The following is a 13,692-nucleotide window of genomic DNA, read 5'->3' as shown; positions in this document are numbered from 1 at the left end:
TGGAAGAAATAACAGCCGAGACTATTTAGGAATTTTGGGGGACCAAGTTCATCCTATGGTTCAAGAACTGTTTCCGGAGGGGAACACCATCTTTCAAGATGATAATGCCCCAATCCATACAGCTAGAATTGTTAAAGAATGGCATGAGGAACATTCTAATGAAGTTGAGCATCTCATCTGGCCACCACAATCCCCAGACCTCAACATTATTGAGTCTTTATGGTTGATTTTAGAGAATCAAGTAAGAAGTCGATTTCCGCCGCCATCATCTCTAAAAGAACTGGAGTTTTTTTTTTTAACCGAAGAATGGGTTAAAATTCCTTTGGAAACAATTCACAATTTGTATGAATCAATACCTCGGAGAACTGAGGCTGTACAGTAGTTGCCGCAGAAGGTGGACCTACACCATATCAAAATATATTTTGTTGATTTTTCAAGGTGTTTCCATTATTTTGTCCAGCCCCTGTATATATATATATGTATATATATATATATATATATATATATATATATATATATATATATATATATATATATATATATATATCAACAAGAACCCACTGTGTTGGATAAGAAGAAATGAAGTAGATAATATCCATATATTTCGATCACGGACTGTGATCCTCATATATATATATATATACACACACCTGTGGCAGCCGGGAATTCTCCCAACCACGCCATCGAGTCGTGTGTATTTACCTAGTTGTATTCTACGGGAAGGGGAGCTACGCTCGTGGTGTCCCGCCTTTATATCTTGCAGTGTCTAGTTTGCTCTTGAATTCGTGAATGTTTTTTGTACACACTATTGTTTCGTCCATTTTGTTCCAAGTGTCCACCACTCTGTGTGGAAAACTGTTCTTTTTCAGATCTCTTCTATAACTATCTTTTTTGAGTTTCTTTCCATGTCCACTTGTGTTTCTCTTGTCCCAATTTAACAAGTCCTCTCTATCGAGTATTTCTGTGCCCTTCATGATTCTATAGATGGTCAGTAGGTCGTCTCTTTCTCTTCTTTGCTCCAAAGTCGGTAACTCTAATTTAGCCAGTCTCTCTTCATATGACAAGTTTGTATCTTTCAGCATCCAGTTTAATGTAAAATTCTTGTATAGATTTTGCATTCACTGTTTCCTCATTCAATTTGTTACAGATATCTACCACTCTGTGTGGGAAGCTATTCTTTTTCAGATCTCTTCTGTAACTATCCTTTTTAATTTTTTTCGTGTCCTCTTTTTTTCTTTTATCCCACTTTTTAATCATCTCTATCAAGGACTTCCATCCCTTTCATAATTCTGTAGATGGTTAGTAGATCTCCTCTTTCTCTTCATTGTTCTAGGGTTGGTAGTTCAAGTTTGTCCAATCTTTGTTCATATGTCAATTTGGATTCTTTGAATTCTTCCTAATTTCTTTATGTTCTGGGTTTCCATATTGTTGCAGCATACTCCAATCTTGGTCATATCAATGTAACTAATATTTTCTTTACCATTTCTTCATCCAAGTAGTCAAAGGCCACTTTCATTGATCTTAGTAAATTAAAAGTTTCTCCGACTATTTTGTTGATATGTTTGTCTGGTGACATGTTATTGATAGTGTGGTGACGCGGCGCTGGTCAAAACCAGATTGGCCGTAACACAACTCGAGCTAGGCCTATATACTAGCCGAATTTAGCAAGACGTCTCGACTAGCCCCAGCCGGCAGCCAATCAGAAACTCGGGAAAGCTCTCCCGGGACCTCTCTGAGCCGCCAGTCCCCCTCTTTTATACACAACTATCTTTTCATTTTCATACAGGCATCTTTTCCCCTCCTACAACTACCGATCCCGCGCGAGCGGGTGGTCTGTCCTAGCTAGTCCATAGTCCAGAGTTCTCCAGCATTCGCTTCGGGCACAACATTTCCAAGCTTCAAGTGGCCCTTCGCACTCAGCCCACGACACTTGAAGGCCCGTACCCCGCACCTTTCCTCTTGTGGCCCTTCACTCTCAGCCCACGACACTTAAAGAGGCCCTCACCCCGGACCTTCCCTCTACGAGCTCTCGTCCATGACCTTCGAGCCTAGTATACATTAAATTTTGTGTGCCTTAATGTTAATGTGAGTTTCATTTCCCTGGCTTGTCCGAACCATAATCACAACAATAGTTACTCCTACGTCCCTTTCCGAGTTGAATTTTTTAACTTCCTTTGTACCAATTTTATATTGTCCCGATATTCTGTATTTGCTTTTTACAAATTCCATTATACTATATTTCATGATGTTGAAATTCACTTCACAATTTTGACTCCATTCTCAGACTTTATCCAGGTCTTTCTGTAGTGATTCATCGTCTTTTTCTGTACTTACTCTCTTTAGTAGTTTCGCATCATCTGCAAAGAAGTTCATATAACATTCAACACCTTCATCCATATCATTTATATATATGGCAAACATTATCGGAGCCAATACCGAACCTTGTGGGACTCCACTTATCATTTCTTCGTAGGTCGAGTTTTTGTCTCTGAGTACCGCCCTCATCTTTCTCCCGTTCAAGAATTATTTCATCCATTCCAATAAGTTTCCTTGTACTCCACCTATTGTTTAAATTTTTCTTAGTAGGTTTTTGTATGGTACTCTGTTAAATGCTTTTTGTAAATCTAAGAAGGCACAATATGCCCATCCGCCCGTTTTCTTGTATTATTTCTATTAGCCTCGAATAAAAACATATCAAGTTTGTGGCACATGATCTTCCGCGTCTAAATCCAAATTGTTTTGGATTTAGTATATTGTTCTCTTCCAAATGTTTAATCCATTTACTTATGAAAACTTTTTCACATATTTTTTGCTATCTTACTTGTAAGGGAGAATGGTCTATAATTGGTTGGATTTTCTTTGTCCGCTCCTTTGTATATTGGTACAATATTTGCATTTTTCCAATCTTGTGGCACTTTTGCTTCTTTGAAGGAGAAATAAATTATCTTGTGTATTTTGTCCATTAGTTCATCTATACATTCTTCAATAACCAATTTGCAATTCCATCCAGCTCGTGCGACTTTCTGACGTCAAGGTTTTTTAGTTTAGTTAGTCTGTGTCACCGTTATTTCTTTCATGGGGGAGGGGGGGGGTTGGCTTACTCTCTCTCCTTCCTCCCAATTTTGTGAACTTTCAGTTGTGAATACAGATTAAAAATGTTTGATCATAATTTCAGCCAATTCTACATCATCTATGTATTAAATTTCTTCACGCAGTTTCAGTATTTCATGTTTATCTTTTAGTTTGTCATTTCCGTACATGTAGAATAGTTTAGGTTGGTCCTTGCCTTTTTTTTTTATTATGTCCGTTTCATAGTTTCTTTTTTCTTCCCTGCGTATTTTCACACACTCGTTTCTTGGTTTGATGTATATTTACTATTCAGTCGTTTTTTTCCCATCCTTTCCAGGCTTTGTCTCCTCTATCTTTAGCCTCGCTACACTTTTTATTATACCAGCACTTTATGAACACCCGTTCTTCTTACTTCTTTGGTACGTATTTGTCTGTTCCCTCCTTGTAATTTTCTCTTGATATGTTCCATTTTTCGTTCATCTTTGTTTCTTCGTTAAGAAGAAAAAAAAAAAAAAAAAAAAAAAAAATCCCTGTTCACACTGTGAAACATTTTTCTAAGTTTTTCAAAATCCATTTTGTTGTATATTAGTCCTCCTTTTCTATGTTTCTAATTTCTTCTCAAATAAATTTGTTCTTTTAGTTCGAACTCAATTAGTATGTGGTCTTGTATTCCATTTTATCCACGAATTCAGACCCTGGTGTAAACAATCTAGTCTCGACGGTTCTTTCTTGTTTCTATATCTGGTATTTTCCTTTACCCATTGAGTCAATGTGTATTCAATGGTCATATCCAGTAGAATATTTCTCCAAAGTTCTTCTCTACCTTTCACTGTAATTTCTTCCCAACATATATTTTTTTGAGTTAAAGTCACCCATAATTACTGTTTCCTCCTTTCAATAATTCAATTAATGCACTTGTGGTTAAGTGAAACATCGAATATCACGGAAGTTTATTTCGTAGGTCTACAGTACACGCGACAAGAGCTAAGTACATTCTGCCTCCAGGCGTAAGCTGGGGACCTGGCACAGGGTAGGGGCATGACCTCTGACCCACTTCTCTGGCACCCTGTTGCCAGGTGGAACTTGTAGGTAGAACAATACGGACAAACATATATATGTATAACATAAGGACATAATAAGGTAAGAGAAACACTTGCATATTATGAGGTGTATTAATGAAAAACGGTTAAGGATAACGTTATAGTAAATACATTAATGCTATGGCATATACGCCTAACAACAGCGCTTACGCTCAGTGCGTATGGTCTAACGACCACGTAGAGACGACGCGCGTAGACTACATAGACTACTTATATAAAACATTTACTATATATATTGAAATTAATTACTACATGTACGTTATAATAAAGGAGAAGAATGGCATATACTAACTATAAGTAACTATAAGTAAAGAAAATAATTACTACATATACTCCCTCCGCAAGAGCAGAGCGTCGAAAAGGAAAAGGATTAATAGTAGTAAATATCTGAATGGTCACGAAAGCGTACGGTTCTGCCCGAACGGGTCTCGCAGGGAAGGAGGGAAGGAGGGAAGGAGGGAAGGAGGGAAGAGGTTGGGAGGGGAAAAGGGGATAGAGCGGTCAAGGTCACTGGCATCAGCTGTGGGCGGCATGGGACTCGGGTGGGTGACGTCAGTTGTGCCCGAAGTGGCCGATGCAGAGACGGCAGAAGTGGGAGGAACGTCTGGGACTACATCGAGGCGGGGCTTAGGTCGAGGAGAAATAAGGAGGAAAGCTGGTTTCAAACGATCTATGGAATAACGTCATAAGGACCAGAGTAAGGAGCCTCCAAACTCTTACGAATTCTGTCGACTCGTACCCAAACCTTAGAGCAAGAATGAAGGTCATGAGGTACATATGGTTGAGGTAGTGTTTGACAGTCACCAGATGTAAGGTCATGGAAACTGATAGATTGCATCTCTTTGACAAGATGAAGGATGGTTGCGTCATCCGAGGTGGAGGTGTGTTCCTTAGTAATGGGAACGGAAGGGCATAACATATGAGCGCCGGTAACAGCGGTAAACGGGGAAAATTTAGTGACGTAAGGCGTCAAGCGATAGCCAAGGAGGACGATGGGTAAGGAGTAAAACCAGTTATCTTGTCTAGCGCGAAAAACAGATTTCATAGAGCGGTGGTAACGTCCAATCATGCCGTTAGCTTGGGGGTTATAGCTAGTAGTACGCATATGGTGGAAACCAATGATAGACGAAAGCTCAGAGAAAAGTTCGCTCTCGAACTGGGAACCTCTATCCGTGATGACATGAAGTGGAACACCGAAACGGCATAGCCAGCCACTCACGAAAGGGATTGCTACGGAAGTGACAGTAGTGTCAATGAGGGGAATCGCTTCAGTCCAACGAGTAGCTCTGTCGATGCAAGTCAACAAGTGTTTGTATGGGAGAGGATAAGGACAGTTAGGAATAGTAGCAGGGGGCGTCCAACAATATCGATGTGCACCAATTGGAAGCGGTCAGTAGGAGTAGATATAGGGGAAACAGGGGAGGAGGTGTGGCGCGTGGTCTTAGGCTGTTGACACCTAAGGCATTCTCTGACAAATTTCTTCACATCTTTGTCAATGTATGGCCAGAAGTAGCGTTGTTTCACCAACTTAGAGGTGGACTGAACACCAGGATGGGAAAGGTTATGCAAAGAAGAGACTACGTCACCTCGTAAAGGTAACGGAACAAAAGTTCAAAAGGAGTCTTAGTAGAGGTATCACACCAGTGTCAAATTAGGGGGTAAGGTGAACTTAGAGAGTCTAGGCTTGAAAGTCTCCAATTTGTCATCTGTTTCCTGACTTCGAGCGATACCACTTAAGTTGTGGACATCGAGTGACACAGCGCATGTCGGGCGAGATAAGCAATCGGCAACGACATTGTTTTCGTCGCGGAAGTACTCAACTGAGGAAACGTATTCAGAGAGGTCGGAGAGTTGTCGTTGTTGTCTGTCAGATTTAGCAAGAGACTTGGAGTGAAATGCAGCAACTACAGGTTTGTGGTCAAGAAACAGGATAACTGTATGTCCTCCAATGAAGGCCATAAAATGCAAAACTGCAAGATAAGCAGCTAATAACTCGCGGTCGTAGGTAGAGCAAGCACGTTGTGTGTCCGAGAGTTTTTTCGAGTAAAAACCCAGGGGCGTTGGCTCGTTGTCTATAACTTGATAGAGGGCGGCGCCAACGGCTAGGCTTGAACTGCTGGTCACGAGTTGGTACTTTGTCGGTATTAGGGAAGGGTAAGCTAAGGTTGGACAGTCCAGTAAGGCCTGCTTTAAATTATTGAAGGAGTCCTTTGTTGATGGATGCTGTCTAAGAAGCTCAGTTAGGGAATAGGCTACGGTTGCGAAGTTAGGAATCATGGTCCGAAAGAAGTTGATCATGTCCATGAAACGGCATGTGAAGTCTGGGACAAAGGGAAATCTGAAATGGCCGTGGTACGGTCTTTAGGTGGTTTAATCCCTTGTGAGCTAATTTCGTAACCGAGGAAAGTAAGTCCTGACTTGAAGAATTCACATTTGTTGAGGGAAAGTTTTATGTTGTTCTTAGCCAAAATGGAAAGAACAGTTTGAACATCGGAAATATGCTCTTCGAGGGTCTCGCTAGCAACCAGTACATCATCAAGGTACGTAAACGTGTTGTTTACGTTTGCGAGGGTTGTGTCAATGAAGTGCTGAAATGTGGCCCCGGCGTTTTACAACCCGAAGGGCATATACAAGAATTCAAACAAACGGAAGGGTGCCCATATCGCAGTCTTAGGAATATCCTGTTCAGCAACTGGGATCTGCAGATATGCACGTTGTAAGTCTAACTTGGTAAAAAATATGCTTATCCTAAGTGATATGGTGAGAGAGCGCATGTGTGGTATGGGATATTTGTCATTTACAGTTACATTATTCAGACCTCGGTAATCCCCGCAAGGTCTCCAGGAATGTGATTCTTTTTTCGGAACCAAATGAAGTGGGGACGCCCAAGATGAGTTGGAACGTCGAATGATCCCTGCATTAAGCAAAAATTGGAATTCATCCTTAGCCGTCAATGGTCTTGTCTTAAATGAAACTGGAGGGAAATCACCAGTATCTATTCTATGACATATAGTACCTTCCAGTGGTTGAGTATTTGACAACTGCATTGGTGCGGTGAGTACGGGGAATTCCCCATAATGCACCGCGTGTGAAGAGGTAGTGACATCGGAAGCCTTAAGGGGAATGGTGCATCCAGTGGACGGGTCAAGTAGATATCGGTTCTTGCAATCAATGATGAGGGCCTTGGTTATCAAGAAATCTGTTCCAAGGATAGGGCGGACGATATCAACAACGATAAAGGACCACGGAAAAGAACATCTGATACGTTGAATTCCAAGTTCCACGTCGACTTCGCCGTACGTACGAATGCGCGTACCTGAAACATTTGTAAAAGGAACTACCGTCGGTCTGAGATGGGGAGACAAACTTGAGTCTTAAGGTAACAGTGACACTTGGGAAGCGGTATCGATGAGGAATTCGTAGTTCTTGCAACCTGTTGAGGCACTTATAACAAGTGGCAGTCCTGCGGTTGCAAGAGATACGTCTACAGGCTGCCTATCGAGTTTTCCGGCGTTTTATGCTGAAGGCCTGGGGACGGGGGACGCGACTTAGGGCGTGAATTGAGGAGTGAGCTGGGCAAAACGTTGTCACTAGTGGAATAAAATATACACCACGTTTTGCATGATCTAGCCCTGTTGCCGTAGAAGATGTGGTAGCGGCACACTCGTTGCCGTTGACCTTTGTAAAACGGAGTTAACTCCATTGAAGAGTTAGTAGAAGCGGAACCACTGGTAGTGGGGTTACCACACAGGCGCTCTATCACTATGTGGGGCCCTTAGCACAGGCTTGTTCACTGATGACACACTTATACATTTGTTCCCGTGGCCATGGGCCATGAGTGTCTCGGCGACACGGGCCAATTCATCCAGGGGACCAGCGTGCGTTACGAAAAGAGGTCTGATATCACTGGGCACGGCTCGTAGAAATTTCAGGTGTATGAAATCGTCGTCGACTCCTAGCTGTTTGCCTATGTTACGGAGCTCTCGTAAGAATGTCGTCGGCTTGTCATACATGATGTTGTTCTGGTGTACCAAGGCATCGAATAGTTCTGGCGAGGACCTGGTAAGGACGTCGATCAGCGCCTTCTTCAAGCGTTCGTAGTCGTCGGAGTTAACGACATCGTCATCAAGCTGATTGAGCACTCGAATAGGTAAGTGTGAGAGTGCATAGTAGAATTTCGTAAGGGGAACAGTTACGTGTGCCAGGGAGAATTGCGCCTCCAATAACGAAAACCATCTTGCTGGGGACGCCTCGTCGAACTGTGGAGGGCGAATAGCGACGGCGGCAGCAACAGGGAATGAAGTCGAAAACGCTGGATGCGGGGGCGTGGAGGAAGAGGGGACTGCCGCTGTTGCTGTTGCTGCTACTGCTGCTGTTGCTGCTACTGCTGCTGTCGATGAAGTGGGCGCAGTGATTGCCTGCTGCGTATGGGCAGTCATGGCGTCATTGTCAGGTATTCTTCAGGATTTAGGTAGGCAGTCTAAGGGGTCGTAGAGTTGCTTGGTCGCGTGTAGATTCGTCGTTAATGATGTCGCGCACTTCGATCAGAATATGAATTTGCTTGCACACTTTGAAGTCACGTAAAATCCTTAGTCACCCACGCGTGTCAAAGTCACTCATAATGCAGTTTACTAGGATGTATATGCACTTAACCACGTCAAAATGATGACTCTGTCACTCTGATCACTCCAGGCACTCTGGTCACTCCGGGGTCACCAATGTGGTTAAGTGAAACGTCGAATATCACGGGAGTTTATTTCGTAGGTCTACACGCGACAGATTCTGCCTCCAGACATAAGCTGGGGGCCTGGCATAGGGTAGGGGCATGAGCTCTGACCCACTTCTCTGGCACCCGGTTGCCAGGTGGAACTTGTAGGTAGAACAATACAGACAAACATATACATGTACTAGCCAAATTACCCGCGCGTTGCTGTGGGCAAATGATGATCGTTTTAATTTTGATAGAAATTGTGTGGAGAAAAGTTACACGTATCAATATAATTCAATGGAAAAAGTAACAAAAATAAAATGTCGAGAAAGTAAAAAAAAAAAAAAAAAAAAAAAAAAAAAAAAAAGGAGGGAGACGCCCTTTGGAAATGAAATATGGTTTGGTGGGAGTTCGTGAACAGACAGGCAGACAGAGGCTACTACTTTATCATAGTAGATACAAATAAAATATGATTATCCAAGTACCTTGGGTTATAAGGTTTCAGAATATATATGGTTATAGGGGTCTATCTACAAAAACCTAGGAGGAGTTCGTGAATAACCCGTAACCTAACCATACCCCACCTAAATTTAACCCTTAACCCTAACCAAAATAACTTTTCTTTAGAAGTGAAAAATAGTTATCCAAGTACCTGGAGTGATAGGGTATCAGAATATATATGGTTGTGGGGGTCTATCTCCAAAACCCCAGGAGTTCGTGAACAAACAAACAGACAGACAAATGAAAGATATTTACACAAATATCTTTGGTTATAAGGTTTCAGAATATATATGATTATAGGGTCTATTTGCAAAAACCTAGGAGGAGTTCGTGAATGATCTTTAACCCAACCATTGTAGTGGATTGTTAACACTACATGGTGAACGGTACTCAGCCGTGAGAGAAGAATTGAAACAATCTTTTTATATCTTTGAACAGGCCCGCCCGCGATAATATCAAATAACCATAGTCAATATTTCAACATTTGGTAAAATTATACAATCCTTTTACTTTTACATGCGTTTTCCTTACAAAGAATATCATAGTTTGTGGCAACATTAATTTCACAAATATAAATGATATTTATGGACACATACAATGGTTTGTTTAATCATAGTAATTTTGATGTCACAAAAATGCTATGCAAGTTAAGGGGACACTACAGTGGTGGCGTGTTACCACACCATACCCCACCTAACTTTAACCCTTAACTCCAATAATTTTTTTTTTTAATGAATTATAGTTATCCAAGTACCTGGAGTGACAGGGTATCAGAATATATATGGTTATGGTGGTCTATCTCCAAAACCCTAGGAGTTCGTGAACAAACAGGCAGACAGAGGCTACTACTTTATTATAGTAGATAAGATAAGGACATAATGAGGTAAGAGAAACACTTGCATATAATGAGGAGTATTTATGAAAAACTGTTAAGGGTAACGTTATATTAAATACATAAATGGTATGGCATATAGGCCTGACAACAGCGCTTACGCTGGTTGTTAATAGAGGTCCTTTCAGTTTCGTCTCCACTACGCCCATGATGTCAGGTTTATCAGTTTCTAAGTAGTCATTCAGTTAATTTAATCCAGAGATCATACCGTCAATGTTTGTATATGCCACTTTTAATTTCGCATGTTCTTTTCTATTTTGGTTTAGGTTTCCATTTTCTTGATATACCACTTTTTCAGTCTCAAGTCCAGCACTCTCTCTCTCTCTCTCTCTCTCTCTCTCTCTGTCTCTCAAAAAAAAAAAAAAAATCGTTTTTCCCCCCGCTTCTGTTCTCTTTTCATTCCTGTCATTTGCTTCAATTCTAAGTGATTTGTCTTTCTCCTGTTTGCCAGTCTGACCGCTTTGGATAGTACTTCCTCTGCCATCATTTGTGTTCTTAGTTTTATTTTCAAGGGTCTGTGGTATTTATCTTTTGCATATTTTCCTATCCTGTGGATTTCATCAATTTCTTTTACCAAGTCAATTTCATCATCCTGAATTTCTTTGAGAATTTCTTTAACCAGTTCCTTTTCTTTTTGATATCTATGCATATCGTTGTTTTCTTTTATTCCATGTACCACAATGCATTTTCATTTGTCTACTGTGTCTCTGACTAGGTTTTGCTTTTCTTTTATTACTTTAATAACTGTATCTTTTGTGTTTTCTTCCATTTGTTCTTTTAATATTTTTCTAAAAGATATCTCTTGATTTTCCTTTTCTTTTTTCCATTGGTTTTTTATTTCAATGAGATCTGTTTCCTTAATAGACTCTGCCATCTTCCCGGTCACAATCTTCAACTGTTCTTTCTTGCTCTTGTCCTCGTTTTTCAGTTGTTCCTTTTCTTTCTTTATACTATCTATTTCACTCCTTAGTTCATTTAATTCCCTTATGGTTTGTTCATTACTTTTTCGTAGAGCAATGAGTTCTCTGTGCATAGCTCGGTAGTCTATTTTTAAGTACAAAAATTCATCCATCAGCTCACTTATTTCCTGATTTCTTAGTACACTACTATATCTGTTTTCTCTATCCATATCAAGACTTCTTCCCATATCACTTGCATTTCTTTGAAACCCCGAAAATATATTTCCTTCCCGCCTTGGAATATTCCTTGGGGTATCCACTGTACAAAAGCATTTTGGAATCACGCCTCTCGGGCTCTCCACTATACTCACCTCTAATTCTCTTTTCGCTGTTTTGTCTTCATTATCATTTCCTTTCTCCATTGTTGCCAGAAAGGAAATATATACATTTCGCAAACTAGAAACAAGAGAAAATACTTTAACCGGTCTCACGGCATAGTCAGACCGTGCAAAAACAACACTGGTTTCCTTCAATGTTTATACTGGAACCGCTAGGTATCGCTAGCCACAGCGCAGCACTTCCTCACTCTACGATGTCTCGAACGGTGATGTGTATTTACCTAGTTGTATTTACCTAGTTATATTTTACGGGAAGGGGAGCTATGCTCGTGGTGTCCCGTCTTCATATCTCATTTTATCTAAACTATTTTTAAATTCATGTATTGTTTTTGCACACACCACTTTCTCATCTAACTTGTTCCAACTGTCTATTACTCTGTGAGGAAAGCTGTTCTTTTTCACATCTCTTCTATAGCTGTCTTTCTTGATTTTCTTTCCGTGCCCTCTTGTATTTCTATCATCCCATTTTATCAGATTCTCTCTATCAATAATTTCTATGCCTTTCATGATTCTGTAAATAGCTATCAAATCTCCTCTCTCTTCTTTGCTCTAGTGTCTTTAGTTCAAGTTCTAGTCTCTCTTCATATGTGTGTGTATGTGTGTGTGTGTGTGATTCACCATGGCCTTGGATCACGTGTGTATCTACCTAGTTGTATCTTACGAGAAGGGGAGTGTAAGAGGCCGGTAGTTGTACGAATGTAAATGAGCCTGCCTGCTCGCCTGTTGTTTTGATAACATTGAGGTGACGCTATGTCTAGGTAAACACACCGACGGTGGTGACTGTTTTATAATCGATGATGTAATCAAAACTCTGTAAGCGCAGGTTAGCTTCGTTTGACTAATGCTGAGGTAAACAATTTTGCTAGTGGCATTGGAATGGCTTTCCGGATTGGTGCAAGGTGGAGAAGGAGGAAAAAACTATTGGTGCATGAATTCAAAGTCACGTCCATAAGGAGTAACATTTATTTGAAAAGTCACCGGAGATTGGATTAGAAAAATTAGTGACGTCAGACGAAGGTAGCTTAGCGTAGGATACGGGATCTCGTCAGAGAGGATCAAGGAGACGATCTAGAGAGACGATCGAGGGAGACGATCGAGAGAGACGATGTAGAGACGAGAGAAAGAGATCCTGAGTGTAACCAGAAGGTGAAATTACAGTGAAAGAAGAAAGAAAATTCACCACCCTTTTATTAACCCAAAGGACGAGAGAACTAGGCACGGGGCCTAGAAAATAGTGAGACTACTGCTTAAGAGGAACTTGAATATTTAGGGAAACTCACTTAACGAAGGCAAGGGGCCTTGAGACGAGTGATATTACAAGTCAAATTTAAGTGTAATGATCGAGAACCGACAGCGGTGGTGACAGTGGTGACAAGGGGTGGTGAAAGGGAGCTATGCTCGTGGTTTCCCGTCTTTGTATCTCTCCATATTTAGGTTGCTCTTAAATTCTTATATTTTTTGCACACACTGTTGTTTCGTCTAATATGTTCCATACACCCACCACTCTGGGAAAGCTGTTCTTTTTCACGTCTCTTCTATAATTGTCCTTTTTAAGTTTCTTTCCATGTCCTCTTGTGCTTCTTTTATCCCAATTTAGTAAGTTTTCTCTATCAAGGACATCCATGCCTTTCATAATACTGTAGATGATCAACAAGTCGCCTCTTTCTCTTCTTTGTTCCAGAGTTGGCAACTCCAACTATAATAATCTTTCTTCATATGAAAGTTTTGATAGTGTTGGGGCCATCTTCGTAGGTGTGTATTCACCTCGGATCTGCTGCAGCCTCTTTTCGAGACAGCCAGACACCACCCTACGGCAGTGAGCTCAGAGCTCATTATTAGCAGATCTCTGGGTAGGTCTGAGACCACTCACACTCCACACACCGGGAATGCAAGGTCACAACTCCTTGATTAACGTCCCGTACCTACTCGCTGCTAGGTGAACAGGGGCTACACGTGAAAGGAGACAAACCCAACTTGTCTCCACCCGGCCGGGGAATCGAACCCCGGTTCTCCGGCTTGTGAGGCCAGTGCTTTACCAATCCGTAAAGCACTGGCCTCACAGTGCTTTACGGATTGGTAAAGCACTGGCCTCACCAGTGCTTTACCAGAGTGTGTGTGTGTGTGT

Source organism: Oratosquilla oratoria, chromosome 1, assembly GCF_046742065.1.
Source record: "Oratosquilla oratoria isolate Oo_2021 chromosome 1, ASM4674206v1, whole genome shotgun sequence".
In the NCBI taxonomy this organism is placed as follows: domain Eukaryota; kingdom Metazoa; phylum Arthropoda; class Malacostraca; order Stomatopoda; family Squillidae; genus Oratosquilla; species Oratosquilla oratoria.
This window is presented reverse-complemented; position numbering follows the sequence as displayed.